Below are 14,541 nucleotides of genomic sequence, written 5' to 3'. Positions count from 1 at the left end.
CCACTCTTTCCTTGATGGTACTTGCACTGGAGGGACTTCTTGTTGCTACTTGAGTATTGGGCTCTGTGGATTTTTACCTGTTTCGGAGGATGAAGTGTCTGTGGAGGGGTGGGACAGTTCTTCCTTGCCGATAGATGCTGTGAATTCTGTAGATTGACGCTTTGATTTTCTCGTTTCTTCGTCACCTTCATCCCATTGTTCCAAAAATTGCTTCCACACCACAGTTTCTCCCCCTCTTCAATAGACAATGATAGTGTTGCCCCTGCAGTCGTAGTAGAGAAAGTCTCTGGTTCTGTTTAAAGTTTTTTTTTTTCTTTTTGGTTCTTTCAGGAAGTCTGCCCCCTCCCCAAACCTCCCAGGATCAGCTATTGTTGGTAGCAGCGATAGAAACGCATTGAGTCCCGTTTATATGTATTAACGTGTCCATGCTTTCCAAATTATCCGATGGGGATGTTATGAGTGATTTTCTTAATGTATTTGATAACCCCCTCATTTTGAAAGAAAAAAAAAAAAAAAAAAGACGCAAACTTCGTGGACGACGTCACAATTTTCCGCCTATTCTAATAGGAATCTATCTTCACTGTTCTTAAAAGGTTACCTATCATTCTTGGGGTTATTTTGGATTGGAGTTCGAAAGCCTGTGGCATGCTTGTCTCTCATTTACATATTATTAACCATTATCTGAGATATCCCCGCCTAAGGGGGTGAAGCCATAAATAGAGACGTTTTCTCCCTGAGGGGAGGGAGCTAACTCGAGAGGTAGTGTAATACTAGGAAACTTGAGACAAAGGTAGAACAATCTCCAAACACTTCGCCGCCTTGCAAAAATCTGTTTAATGTATTGGGGCGCGTATCAAATTTTAGGCTGATCAGCTTTTTGTATTAGATAAACTTAATATCTGATGCGGGAACTCCATGTTACACTCTTAGTCTGCATAATTTCAAAATATTTTTGTGAAACGCACAAAATAAGGCACTTTTCAATAAAAACGAATGCTGAGATAAGTTAACAAATCTTATTTCGCTAAAGCAAAAGTAAAAATGCCGACCGATAGGACAGTTATTCGAAGGACCAAAACATTATAAATTGTGAGCTTAATGAATTATAAATTGTTAGATTATACGCAATTATATTAAATTTATAGGTTTAATATTTAAATCTATAAACATAATTCTAAACATCAAGCCTCGATGCAAATATTTGAGATTTTTCGCTTCATTTTTTTGGGGGGTGAGAGAAAGGGTTATTTTATGATCATTGGGGACCTGCCTTCTTAAGTTTTAAAAGCCGCACCACTGTATATTATTTAAGAAAACAAATGCACCGTCCTTACCTTGATTTACTTAAACATACAAGCAGCCAACTCGAAAACTGTTCTGACGCTAAACGAAAACTGCAAAAAATAAACCAACTGTTGACAGCTGTTTGGTTCCTCTGGAAATCAATGAATGTCACACTTTGTGCGCATGTATCCTCTATGATGGTGCAGAAGTAGTGGCCAAAGTGCGGCGTGTGTGTCAAGCTGTTCCTGCTAGCACAGCAAAATGTATCCGTGCGTATTATTTCTTGCATTAAATAGAGTAGAATACACATTGTTTCAATTTATTATTCCTTTATCATTCCTATTTATTATTATATTAAATAAAAATGCAGTTAATTATTTTAATTACTGGATTTTAAAATGAATCTTGAAATCAATTTTTTTTTTATTCCAATTAATGGGATATTTTCTAGCAGAACTCATTGCAGTTTTGCATGAAATGCTTTTAAATAATTAAAATTAATTTTAGTGTTGACACGTCATGAATAATTTTCTCTTTCTTTATAATAAACTGTCATGCAAAGTATTAAAAATAAATAAAATGAAATTAATAAAAAAATAATCATAATATAGACGCTTTTCTCAATCCACAATCTCTTCAAACAGATTTTACAGGATGATGATAATGCTACATCATCCCCTGTGTCCAAGGCGCGTCATAAAAAATAACTAGAATCTTAAAGAAATTCAGCTTCTGTACAACTTTCAAGCTCTATTTGAAACTAGCCACCTTTATCTGCTCTACTAAGGATCAACTCCCTACTCTTTGAGTTCCTGGTGTATATACAGTTCCCTGTTTCTGCAAATTGGCCTGCCATGGATAGACAGAAAGAGTAGCCACCTATGGTCAACCAGTCCTTGCAGATGCTTCGGATATTGCTCATAGAATCAATTGGAAAAAGAACAGAAAGAATCAATATTTCGTGATCCCAGTTTACATCCTAAGCTGTCCATAGAGGGCGCCCCATCCAGTTAGGACTCTGGTCTTTCATCCATGTGTTTCACTTAGTCTGTGTTGCCCTTTGTATGTGTTACAAGTCCGCCCATTGTACATCCGAAGATGTTTCTGTGATTGATACGAAGTATTGAAGTAATAAATATTATATTATTTTTAATCCTTTTTGTTTCATTCTATTAAGCATCTGACGAATTTTTCCATCCATTTCTTCATCTTGTTCATCTGCCTGCCTGGTTGACCGAGTTTGCAGCCACGTCTTAAACGCTTTTATCACCTTGCTATTCTTGAATGGGGCAAAAAATAACTCTGCGACTTTTAGTTCTACCAAAACCTAATTTATCACAAGACACATCTTACGTCACTTCCCTTACTTTCAGTAATATCCGATTTCCATGATCAGATTTCTCATTTTTTGGCTGATTTCCACCTCCATCCCTTCCTGACATAAATACGTTATCACAGCTGAACTCGCTGTTCTAGAACACGTCAACATATTTCTTCTTTCTTTTATTCTCTTGCTCGCATACGGCATAGATATATTTGTATTATATATTTTTTATCATATTTATATAATAGCATAAATTAGCAACAATAATTAATTACAATAATAAAATTAGTAGCATCTTTATTTGTTCTTTAATTAATACCTTATGATAAGGTTTAAGAAGAACTACAAACAAATTTTCCGAATACACAAAACAAACTGCAATGCCTTATAGCAAACTGATATTCATGCGCACTCAAAAGCATCGTATTTATATTTGTATGTTAGTAACCAATACTACAGAACATAAAATACAGCTCATACTAACAGCTCTTAGAGAAATAACCTGATCCTTTAAATCAGTGGTCTCCAAACTTTTCGCCGTGAGGGCCACATTGGGGACTTCAGCACTGTTCAAGCGGGCCGTAGTAATAAAAAACTCTAGAACTAGATATGTGAATTTTATTGAAAGCAGATAAAAACTGATTACAGAGTATGCGAGATTAAATTATTGTCTATTAATGACAACGAACACTATCAGCAAATTCTCATATTTTTATCACAATAAAACCATTAATGTGAATGATGTAACTGTGTTTGAACTTTAAACTTTAAACTCAGGTTCAAGGTTCAAATTTTAAAATGCTAATTACAAGTAGCGATTTCAAAATTCATCAGATAAATTTGCCCTGTATTTTGACTTGATATATTTCATTCGGGAAAAAGTTTGTTCGCAAAGATACGTTGTCCCAAAAATAGAGATAAATTTACAAGCAAATTTGAAGAAATTTACATGTAAAATTCAATTTTTTTTCTTCGTTAGTCCATTTTAACCGACCTTTTACAGTCAGAGAGACCGTAACAGTTTAATTAATGCATTTGAAATCTATCAACACCCCGTGTTTTTTTTTTTTTTTTTTTTTCCGGATTCTTATCGAAAAATTAGTTCAATTGGCGGGCCGGATAAAATCATATCGTGGGCCGCATCTGACCCGCGGGCCGTAGTTTGGAGACCCCTGCTTTAAATCATCAAAAAAAAAAAGAAAAAGTATCTCCTAAATATATCAATTTTATCTTCGTGGCCAGAGCATTACTTTTTATCGGTGCAAGAATACAAACTAAAAAATGATTTCTAAAAATGGATATATAGCGTTTTTTTTTTTTTTTTACAATAATATTTATTTATCCGAGAGATAAATTATATGGAATTAACCTCAAGGCTGAAATTTGATGTAATTTTTAATCTGATATTTACATTTACTTAAAGAATTAAAATTACCTTTAGTTAATATTCCATTGGTCATTCCATTTTTTAGAACTCCCTACGACAAGAAGGACATCTACTTCGGAAATACATCACATATTTTGCATTTAGCCAGAAATGATTATAAAATATAACTATATTTTATTACGATAACAATTAATTAAATCAATTTTTGTGCTATTAATATTATTAGATTAACTTAAAAAAAATAAAAGAATAAATAAATCTGAAATAAAAGATTATCATCTTACGGAAATTATATGCAGAAAATAGTCATTCAGATCACAAGAAGAGATCCCACGTAAAGATTCACTGGGAGGGTAACTTTTTCTATATTTGTCATAGCTCTTCTGGCTACACTTTACCCAGAAACATCCACCCTTTTATAAAGTTATTTAAGTTTAAGAACTTCCCACGCAGCATCTCGGCTTTCGCGTACATGTACATTAAAAAAAAAAAAAAAAAACTCAACACGTGTTTGTTTTAGAAACCGAAGTATATGATATATATATATATATATATATATATATATATATATATATATATATATATATATATATATATATATATATATATATATATATATATATATATATGATAGGTGACTTGTTCTGACATCTCGTGATTAAAAATGAAACTGTTTCAGAAATTAAAATACAAACGAACAGCGTCTCTCATCTTCAATCTGTCCAAGTTCTGTAATTTTTATATATATTAAAAAAAATTCTCCGCTATTGCTGAAATCTTCATAAAATGTCTTACAGAAAAAAAGATTACTATACCGAGTTACTGTTCAAATTATAGAGGTAAAGAAGTAAAAAGTAAAATACGAAACTAAACCAAACGAACATAACCACACATCTTATTTTTTTCAGTTACTATTTAACATGTAAAGCGGTTGTCCGAATATCTTCTGTTAACGTTTTTTTTATTATCATTCTTTATTATATGACACTTCCATCGTATAGATAAATTACTACGTATTAGTTATGGTTTCTATATTCTAATATTTGTGATCTATGTAAACTCCAAGATTGATTATCGTCTAAATTTTCGTTTAGTTTTAAAATAAGATATGTCCGCTGAATTACCTGTTACTGCAGTTACGCATGTGTAGAAACACATCTAGTTTCAGGAGTGTGTCACGTGATTTCGCAACGGACATTGAACTTTTGTGAATACGTATGTGCAAATATGTTATGTAAAAAAAAAAAAAAAAAAAAAAAATAGGACGCACGATATCTTATCTCATTCTTCCGTCAACACCAATCATAGATTATATCCGCATTCCCATTCACATGAAAAAATAAATAAAATAAACAATATATATAAAGCGATTTCAGTTTCAGTGCATGTCGTATATTCTGAAGACATATTTCCAACATTTGGTCTTCTGAAGAGCAGCGAAAACCAAAAGTAGATTTATTTTTTTTTTTTTTGAATAAATACTGTACTTAGTTTTGAAAAAAATCGCCAAAATTCTAATTGAAATGCATAAACGAAAATTTTATAATATCCGAAAGAATTTTTTTCAGATTTTCGCTCCATTATGAGTTGATTATTATTATTATTATTATTATTATTATTATTATTATTATTATTATTATTATTATTATCGTTGAAAAAGATCACTGACAGGCAGCAAAAAAGCTTGCCCATACAACATTTCCATTTTTTTCCTCCCCAATTTTTTTTTTTTTTTTGGTCAAGTGTTTAAGAAGACAGCGATCGATTATTATACTCTAATAGCAGACATAGGATGCCAATATTTAATAATAAAAATGTTAGGTTTAGAACCTGTTGACAAAAATAGTAAGGTCAGAAATGCCAAGATTTTATCTTTCTTATTTCATGTCAAGCAATAACATAAAAATTTACGGTTTTTTATGTTGAATTTTTTCTTGACAATTATTCATAAGACTATTACACTTTTTTATAAAATCTTTATCAAGTAGCTTTATTTTTATCCTCCTACATGTTTCGCCAATCTGTTTCTATTGGCATCCTCAGGGAATACAAATCAGTAAGCACAAAATGAAGGTTACAGACTAGGCTATAACCGATGGTTCTAAATCATACAAAAAATTGGTATTGTGCGTGACAATGTGCGTGTCTCGTTAACGTGATTTATTCGTGATGACTCATGACGTAATTGTTATGAAAGTTCATTTCTTTGATGTTTAATGATCTGATAAAAGTTTTCCAAATTTCTGGTAAAATTAGACCTTGATTCTTGTTTAGGTTTTCAGTTTTACGGGCGACTGTAGCTGCTTCTTTAAAGGTTCTTGAATGGTAGTTATCTTCTATGTATGGCATAAGGCTCTTATCCCACTCAATGTGATGGTTAGTAGAGGCAAAGTGGCATGAAAGGCCTGAAATGTCTTGTCTGTTATTTCTGACATATCCTATGTGTTCTTTCTTTCTCGTTTCGAAGCTTCTAGATGTCTGACCTACGTAACTAATACCACATTAGCAAGGAATTTTATATACTCCAGAGTATTTGTAGAATGGGTGAGGATCTTTCGGTGATCTTAAAAATTTCCGAATAGTATTGATTGGTTTGAATGCCACTCTGATCTTGTATGGTTTTAAAAGGTTAGCTAATTTTTTGGAAAGGTTGTTGACAAAAGGAATTGTAATTGTACTGATGTATTGGACGTCATCACGTTGTCGATGTGGTATATCAGTAAATAGAATCTTGTTATAGAGTCTTTTAACCATTTAAAGAAAGTTCTCTGGATATTGTGGTTAATTCCGTTAGTAGGTCATCCTTGTCTGTCGTATACTATATAGCTCTTTTCTTGAGACTATGGATAATGCTAAGTTTCTGAGCTATGTGATGGGCTGAGTTGAAATGGAGGTAACGTCCAGTATTTGTAGGTTTTCTGTATACAGATAGGTTGATACATTGGTTGACAACGCGATGACGTCCAATACATCAGTACAATTACAATTCCTTTTGTCAACAACCTTTCCAAAAAATTAGCTAACCTTTTAAAACCATACAAGATCAGAGTGGCATTCAAACCAATCAATACTATTCGGAAATTTTTAAGATCACCGAAAGATCCTCACCCATTCTACAAATACTCTGGAGTATATAATATTCCTTGCTCATGTGGTATTAGTTACGTAGGTCAGACATCTAGAAGCTTCGAAACGAGAAAGAAAGAACACAGAGGATATGTCAGAAATAACAGACAAAACATTTCAGGCCTTTCATGCCACTTTGCCTCTACTAACCATCACATTGAGTAGGATATGAGCCTTATGCCCTACATAGAAGATAACTACCATTCAAGAGCCTTTAAAGAAGCAGCTACAGTCGCCCGTAAAACTGAAAACCTAAACAAGAATCAAGGTCTAATTTTACCAGAAATTTGGAAAACTTTTATCAGATCATTAAACATCAAAGAAATGAACTTTCATAACAATTACGTCATGTGTCATCACGAATAAATCACGTTAACGAGACACGCGCATTGTCACGCACAATACCAATTTTTTGTATGATTTAGAACCATCGGTTATAACCTAGTCTGTAACCTTCATTTTGTGCTTACTGATTTGTATTCCCTGAGGATGCCAATAGAAACGGATTGGCGAAACATGTAGGAGGATAAAAATAAAGCTACTTGATAAAGATTTTATAAAAAAGTGTAATAGTCTTACGGTTTTTTTATTTTTTATTTTTATCATTTGTTAGCATTCCTGCATCAGCAGATGGCGCCACATTGTCAATTTCATATTTTGTTTGGCTGCTAGATACTTTTAAGTTACCGTTAAGATATACGATTGCACATTATCAATGTTTAGAGGGAGGAAAAATCTTATTTATTTTTTATGGACTCATCGAAGATCTTTCCTCGATGAGTCCTTGATTCCCCCAAGATGGCTATATATAATAATAATTAATAAGTGCCACTTTTCTCAGTTGCTTTAGACATCACTGAGGTAGTTCCACAATTTGCTATTAGATTCCAGTATCAAATAAAAAAATAATAAATCGGCTAACGCCTTTTATTCCCTTATAGGGAGTAAGCGAGGTTTTTATACCCTATCTTGCTTTTGGAGACTGAGTGGACAGTTCAATCTCCACCGGTAGCCAATCAAAGATAGCTGGCCCATATCTATCACTAATTATAGGCGGCCACTGATGAAGAGACGGCAACAAGTGCTGCCATCTCTTGGTACCTAACCATAGCAGGATATGTTACTGTCTGAAATAATGTGGGTACTACGGTCGATTTTCTTGAGTTTACGGGACAAAAAACCCGAGTTTTCAGGAGAAAAAACCGAAGAGATCGACTAACTCGTGTAGATTATATATGATATTATAATCAAACCTTTCGATTATTATTATTATTATTATTATTATTATTATTATTATTTTTATCATCATCATCATGTGACATCTCCAAGTAACTGAAGGACTCATCACAGGATTTACAATATTTTGTGAATCAGATTTTCATTTTAAAAAACCTACTTTACATACAAATACAAAATGAGCTGCATACGTCTTATAAATGCAATTATATTACTTGATTAACAAATAATTTAAAATAAACAGAAACATCATCATTATTCTGGCTATTGCAAGTTGATATCGGTTACTGTTATCTAATACCTTCAAATATACTATTGAAAAAATTAAATGCTTGTTGCTAACTTCTTAAAAGTACTAAGAGTAGTATGAGTGACAGTAAGAAAGTAATCCTATTTGATGTTATTATTATTATTATTATTACTATTATATTTATTTTTTATTTTATTTAATTAATTAATTTATTTTTATTTGAGCGCGTTTATATGTGGATAGTTGTCTATAATTGTCTAGTGTCACCACAGTGAGTGGCGCTGTGATCGGTCACATGAACTGTTTGACATTGCTCATTCAGTTATATAGATAATACACACACAAAGGTAGTAACTTATACAGACATGAACAAACAAATATAAATCTCCATTAGCCAATCAGAAATAATAATAACAACATCAATAGGATTACTTTCTTACTGTCACTTATACTACTTAAAATTACTGATGGTCTTGTGCCAGCTGAAATAGCTGGCCCAAGACCATTAGTAATTTTAAATAGCATCTGGTGAAGAAGCAGACAAGTACCGCCATCTCGTGGTCTGTAACCTTTCAACACAACATATTATTGTATGAAATAATGTGGGTTCTACAGTCGATTTTCTTGAGTTTATGGAACGAAAAACCAGAGTTTCTGAGTAAAGGAACCTGCTTGCCAATGCCAAAGATCGACCAACTCGGAAACTGGATGAAGAAAGGCTTAGATAAAGTTCTTTAGTAGGCGGTTAGATTAGAACGTAAAACAGTCTTTCTTCGGACGTCACAGTCTCCGAATGGGACAAAAAAAATTAGTTAATTAATCCATTCTGAAGATTCTTCGAGTACCATTAGTTCTTTCAACCCTAACAGAACCAGTGGGTTCTTCTGATTCAGTTACAGATTCAGGAGTCATGATCTCTAAAACATTAAAATTCAGTATATTACGACTTTGAATAATTTCATTCAGTTAGTAAGACATGTTCAGACATGTTTGAACATGTCTGAACACATCTTAACATGTCTGAACACATCTTAACCTGTCTGACATCAAAAAATGCTGTAACACAATTCAATCTGTTGGAGTTCTCATGCTCAGAGCTCTATAAAATTATTTTTTCCTTAATTTCATAGCCTCTACATTTAGTGACTTTACCAGTGGCGGCCGGTGAAAATTTTAAGTGGGGGTGCTGCATATACAAAATTAAAAAAAAAAAAAAAAATTGCATATTAAAAAATTGCTTTATTAAAAATATTTCACTCTCACCACGAACAAACACCAATAATAAAAGTTTCGTAGCTCACAGAAATAACGCGCTCATGCATACGATATACACTGCCCAAAAGAGCAGTGTCGGAATCACTTGTAACGTGCAATGACAAGCGTAAACGAATATCGGCGAGTCTAGCTGCAATTGGCGCGATAATTCTGACGCTGCGTTAGATCGCAGTGCATTTGTGTCGTAATATAAATCGTTAATCGAACAATTCCAATTATTAACTATTCAATCACTGTCGAAACATAAACTGTAACTTTTAACATGTTATACTGCATTTATATAATGTTGTAAGCATTGTTATTATTTATAAACACAAACAAAATTTAATTTTTCCATTTTTTTTTTCCTTGGGGGTGCTGCAGTGTCGCAGTGCTTATGTACGGGTCGCCACTGGACTTTACACTCTTTACAAGCGCGGACTTCTTTTGTTATATGTGTAGTTCCATAAGTATGAAGCATGACTTAACATCACTAGCGTCGTAAAAATTTGCTAACTTTCATTATTTTGAACTTACCTCATCATTTGACAAGATTCGGGGGGGGGGGTAAACATCCGAAATATCCCGGATGAGCAAACCATGCCACCGGAAATAGGAAACCGGAAACGTATTTATAATTTAAATTCACAACAGCTCTGTAAATTGTTGTACATCTGTATATACATCATCATTCATAGCATGTTATAGAAGCACACTTGAATACGAGTCCTCAAATGCTCATATTATAAGAATAAATTTATCATTCTATTCGAAATTGTGAGAGTTTGAGTCTCATTTATAACTGCATTCATTGAGATAATTATCAAAAGCTGTCAAAAGTAATGTAGAAATTTATGCGAGTATGCATTTATTATACGAACCTCAACTTCAAAAATAAGTGCTAGACGATCGAGTTATTGCGAGGATTATTATAATTGCTTTTCCGTGACTGGTATGAGTTATACATCTGCAGGTTTAAGTGTCTCCCCCCCCCCCCCATCACAACTTGACAACTAACTATCGTGTTGAACTAAAGCGAGCTTAGCAAACACTTCAGATCTTTATACTTAGGTGTTCTTAAAACATCTTAAATCGACTTGATTCGTATACATTCATGTTTACGACAAGATCAAGAATGAACGTAAACGTTGGTGATTACGTTTATTAAATTAAAATTTATATTTAATTCAATTTCTTTTGTCTTGATTAATTTCCATATGTGATTATTTAAATTTAGAAATAAAACCTTTCAATGAAACTAATTTCAAATAATGTTTTTAACAAGAAAATGTAACTGCATACCCTGGAATTTTAAGTGATAAAAATTCTAACTATTTTGTCAATAAATAGCAAGAAAAAAAGTACAATATTATGTGCAATTTGTTTTGTTCAGTTCTGCTGAATTAACAAATCGCGAATATAGTTGTCATGGTAACCGTAAATTTGCCAACAGATAAAACCAGTTAGCAAATGTGAACTTGCATTTTATTGGAATGAAATGTATAACCGGAAGTGACGAAGACTTGGACGTCAAAAACTCTTGCACAAACATTCCTTCAAATAAACATTACCGATTAATTAGTTAAAGGTTATAAGTATGTTATTTTTGACCACAAAATTAATGTAATAAAAATAACTAACACTGGGTTTTTTGGTCGTAAAGTAGTATCAAATCTTGACGACCAATAAACCCACTGTTAGTTATTTTGACTGCACTTCAAAAGGTGTTGGCACCGTGAATGTGCCAAGACAAAAATATACAAAGCTTTTCTAGATATAACAGTAGAAACAGACGAAGAGGTGTGTGAAAGAGCATGTAGCAGCAGGAAGTTCATAAAGACTAGAACAAATAATTGTTTATAATCACAGAAAGAGCCATGAAAACAAATACTAAAGTGAAATGAAACAGTGAAAGACAAACAGTTGGATTTAAGTGTCCACATAAGTTGCAAGAAGATGCACCAAGGACTGATCCTTAGGCACATCGCTGGTTACCTTAAAATGTATCCATTCCCCTTGTCTAGTTCAGTGGTAACATTATTACAGAATTTGAGCAAGTTGCTAAAACATGACCTTCCCTTAGTAAACTCATTGAGTTCATTGCAAAGTAGATTTTCCCTGTGAACAAATTTCTGAGTGCGAGCCCTGACCAATTTTTCCAAAATGTTCACCACCACTCCTGAGATACTAATTGGTCGTTAGTTGGATGCATTGGTCTTTGCACCACCCTTATACGATGGCATTACCATACATTCCTTCAATTCCTGTGGAATCTTCCCTGTTCTGAGACTCATATTAAACAGCATGGTCAAAGGAATGGCCAGTTCAACTGAACACTCTTTTAGCACACGTGCTGATATCCCATCAGTCCCTATTGCTGAATTCTTATTCAGTTTGTGCAAAATCTTTAGTACCTCGTCCTCATACACCTGAGTTTCGTCACCCAGTGAAGGGGTAGCAGTGAGCTCAATATTGCGTTCACCAGGTTGATAGCTTTTAATAAAATGGGCACTCGTTAGGTGAACAACCTCTTCTGCATCTGTCACCCTCATATCATCTGCATTCATTAGAGTTATTCTTTCAATTTCATTCTTTAGTTGCGGATCCAATTTCATTTCACTCGGACTTAGCTCTCCGTGCAACACTTGTGACTCCTCTTACTTGCTACTTATAATTATCGTAACTTCCCCATTATCTTCTTCTTACGAGTCTCTTGCTTAATTAGATTGCACATCCATTTGACTCCTACTCTAGTTATTCTTCGAACTCTCTTGACACATTCTGATATCGCATCATTTAAGTATTGTTTCAATGCTTCCCATGCACTGTCGATATTCTTCCCATCCAGCAACCGATACCATGGCACAGATCCCAGCATACCCCATATATGGTCATACGTTCCTGCTTTGTAGTTCAGCATGGAACCTTTTCTAAATGGAAAATTCATAAACTGAGACAGACACTTCCCAAGTGAGTACCACATGATCACTATCACCAACCGGAGTCAGAATAGTTCCGTCTTTAACTGAAACACCCTCTGACAGTATAGTCAGACCATTGTTATTCAATCTGTACATTAATGACATTGGGAAGGATTGGACAAGCGACATACAGCTATTTGCTGATTATGCCAAGATAGCTTCGGTAAGCATGAATGCTGCTGATATGCAGCTTGCAGAATGATTTCAATTGGCTGGAATTGTGAGCATGGGAAAATGGATGTCAGTTCAATGTTAATAAATGTAGAGTCGTACACTTTGTTGGCATTAGATATCCAATGTATTTTTATATTGGCGGGATTACACTTGAAGGAACTGATGAGGCCAGGGATCTTGGAGTGTTAGTAGATGTTGAAGTATTAGATAAGGGGAGGGGGACATGTAGCAAAGATTGCAAATTCAACTCAAAAGTAATTGCAATGCTGAAACGAACGTTCACATATAAAGATAAGGATGTCATTTTGCCTCTTTACAAGGCTTTGATAAAATTTCACTTGGACCATTGTGCGCAGGTGTGGTCTCCTGGTTTCCGTTGTGATTCTGATGTATTGGAGAGAGTACAAAGATGAGTGTTCAAATGATATCAGGATTGTGGAATAGTGATTATGAAGACAGATCGAGAATTTGTAGACTGCAAACACTAGTAAACAGGAGAAAGAGGGATGATATGATTGAGACTTATAAACTTTGTTATTGGTTTGTGTGTGTGTGTGTGTGTGTGTGTGTGTGTGTGTGTGTGTGTGTGTGTGTGTGTGTGTGACAGAGAGAGAGAGAGAGAGGAATTTCTCTAAAGTTCAGTCTCGCTATACTATCTCTATAGCCCGTTTCAGCTTTCTGTAGATCCCTAGGTTTCTCTCATCCAATGGCTATTTGTTGATCGTGTCAGGTATGTAGAAACTTCGGGTGGCTTTTCCGTAGTGATTATTATACTTATATGTTATGTAGTTTGTTCACTGTGGTCTTGTAATCTGATATGTTATTCTGTTGATTGAACTGAAGTAATGTTTTAGCACGACTGTGTAGTGGCATAAGTGTTTCACCTTAACTATTTTGTGTTCTGTCATTGCTGCCCGTATGCGTGTGGGATTTTATCTTTGTTCCCAGAATATCGTTTTACCATTTTATTTTGCAGCGATTGCAATCCCACAACCGTTGTTTGTAGTCTGCCAGAATGCGTATGATGTGATCGCATATCTTAAAATGTTTTCTCACAATGCTTTATAGATTAGTATTTTTGTGTATGTCGGGGCAATGTCTTTTGATCGATATAGTTTGCTTGCTATTTTCCTGTGTCTGTTGTGTGGATACTTTGTATGGCTATTCTAACTTTGATCAGCATCGAAGTGAAGTCCGAGATAGTATGTTGTTTTCACCTGTGCGATTGTTGTGGTTTTAGGATCAGCGCTTTGTGTATAGGAGGATGGATGTCGGATAATGAGATATTTAGTTTCTGTGGGTAGGGTCTGGGAATATTTTGAATATCATTAGCTCTTTAATAATGATAATAGAAAGAAGAAAAATCTAGTGGAATAAATTGGAATGAACGTGGAGATGAGAGAAATAATAGGGATTTATATCTGGAAGAAGTCATAGAGACATTAAAAAATATGAAGAATGGAAAATCCCTTTGAAAGAGAGATAGATGATTAGCCTGACAAAACTCCAAGCGGATTATTGTTCC

The 14,541-nt window shown here is 34.0% G+C and overlaps 1 protein-coding gene across 2 annotated transcripts in view; it reads left to right on the top strand.

Annotated features, from left to right (window-relative positions):
- The window catches only part of LOC150096122 (uncharacterized), a 135,979-nt gene that overhangs the window by 82,870 nt on the left and 38,568 nt on the right, over positions 1 to 14,541 (top strand). The gene's annotated exons all lie outside the window — the stretch shown is intronic.

The sequence above is a fragment of the Typopeltis vanoorti genome, chromosome 19 (assembly GCF_054136105.1).
Source record: "Typopeltis vanoorti isolate ZY-2024b chromosome 19, IOZ_Tvanoo_1.0, whole genome shotgun sequence".
Taxonomy (NCBI): domain Eukaryota; kingdom Metazoa; phylum Arthropoda; class Arachnida; order Uropygi; family Thelyphonidae; genus Typopeltis; species Typopeltis vanoorti.
Note: the sequence above shows the minus strand (reverse complement) of the source record. Positions and strands in the feature narration are given on the sequence as shown.